Raw genomic sequence first — 2,090 nt, 5'->3', positions numbered from 1 at the left:
AGGGCAATTTGTGCTATGATAAAATATGCAAAGACGGTGTTAGAAAACTTTCAGTATATCTCAAGCTGAAAGAAATGGAGAAACATTCAAGCCTGGTTTGTGATGTTGGAGAATTCTATTGGGAAAGTATTGAATGACGCAAGAAGCCTCAAAAGATGGTGGAAGTAACATACAAAAGTTAATGTACAAAATAATTGGTTGGCATCCAGCCACTTGAAGAGCTTGCAGATGATCAAGAATTGATGGCATTGAAGGAAGAAGTTCAAGTGGCACTGAAGGCATTAGTGAAAAACTAGATTCCAGGAACTGGTGGAATGACGATTGAAATGTTTCAACAAACTCTTGAAGCACTGGAAATACTCACTCTCTTTTGCCAAGACATTTGGAAGACAGCTATCCGGCCAACTGACTTGAAGAGATCCATGTTTGTGCCCATCCCAAAAAAAGGTGACCCAACAGAATGTGGAAATTATCAAGCAATATAATTAATATCACATGCAAGTAAAATTTGGCTAACAATCACTCAATCGTGGTTGCAGCAGTACATCAAAACGGAGCTGCCAGAAATTCAGGCTGGATTCAGAAGAAGACACAAAATAAGAGATATCTTTTCTCTTTTATTGGCCCAGTTGTGGGAATTTTTCGTTTTCTTTACGTTGAGGTGTAATCCACACTGAAGGCTGTCATCTTTGATCTTCATCACTAAGTGCTTCAAATTGATAAGGCTAGAACATGCAGTAGGGATTCAACAAATGGTCACTAACATCCATCCCCCCTCCCTCTGAGATGGAAGCGTTGGTACTGTATTTTTTCAGCTACTCAGAATCACCCTTCTAACAGTGTATAACACACGGGTTGCCTCCCTCTAATGTGGGGTTTGTCATGTACTCTGTAATGTAGGATTTGTCATGTAACCCATGCAGGCTGGCTGATTCTGGTAGGCTTACCTACGTTACATGGGCACCTACTGGGTACAAGGTTCTGTGCCGTGGAAGAAAATTACCATCAGGAACGGAAAAGAAGACCCCCTGTCTCCCTCTTAGTTGTGTTAAAGGTCAAGTCAGAGGCTCGATGGCTGTCCTTAAGTAAATCGTTACCGGGTGGCTTTGCCTTTTTTCTAGAAAGGACGACAAAGGACAAAGAACCAGAGCTTCAGAAAAACAACTGTGCCGACATCATAAAGAACCAGAGTCAGGAGTAGACTCGGAAAAATACACGAGCTTGCAAAGCCCCACTTTTCCTGAGCCTGGTTTTAAAATCAAGGTGGAATTAATCACACAAGAACACATAGTTCTCCCTAGGAGCCCTGGGAACTTTCTCCCTTTCAGACTTAGCTGCTCTTGCTTCATAAAATTGTTATGAGGATCAAGTGAGATGATTAATATAATTGTATTTGAAAATTATAAAGCACTTGTATAAATGTGAGGTGAACTGGGTTTACCAAATTAAGCCACAATCTAATTAGGGGAGGAAGAGAGCAATTTCCTGGGCAAATAACAGAGGATGTGGAGCATCAGGCTGAGGCTGGAGACCATACTTCTCTCTGTCTCAGCTCCTAGGGATCCACACACCTTAATGTACCTGTTAAGCTAATTATAGAAAAATGCTGTTAACCTGTTTGCTCTCAAATTTCTCTCTTGTTTTCTCTATATGTGGCAGAACCCAAAGAAGAAGAATTCACCTCATCTCATTCCCCTTCCTCCCAGATGGAGAAAAACCTCCATTGCTTCCCTTCTTGACCTAAAGAGGTGGTTGTTCACCCTACTTTTTCCAATGTATGGGGTCCCCTTCCATAAGCTGTTTGCCTTTTTTCAGTTATGGCTGCATTTGGGGACCACACTTGTTTATGTTAGTAGCTGCTGTCTACTGAGAAAAACATTTACTGGAGTGGCTATTTAACAACAGGCTCTCTGGAAAAATGTATACATACATATGTATATGTGTTTATTATCAACTTTACTGTTATAAAGGATGCATAAGTACACAATTTACAAGTCATAATAAAATACACAGTAGTCTTCATTGTAAATTTCACACAGCCAATCGATGCTCAGAGGATGCTTTTGCTGGTTTTTGTCAAATTCCTGTAT

The sequence above is a fragment of the Echinops telfairi genome, unplaced genomic scaffold (assembly GCF_000313985.2).
Source record: "Echinops telfairi isolate 266 unplaced genomic scaffold, ASM31398v2 ScPeMD7_2291;HRSCAF=2852, whole genome shotgun sequence".
In the NCBI taxonomy this organism is placed as follows: Eukaryota; Metazoa; Chordata; class Mammalia; order Afrosoricida; family Tenrecidae; genus Echinops; species Echinops telfairi.
This window is presented reverse-complemented; position numbering follows the sequence as displayed.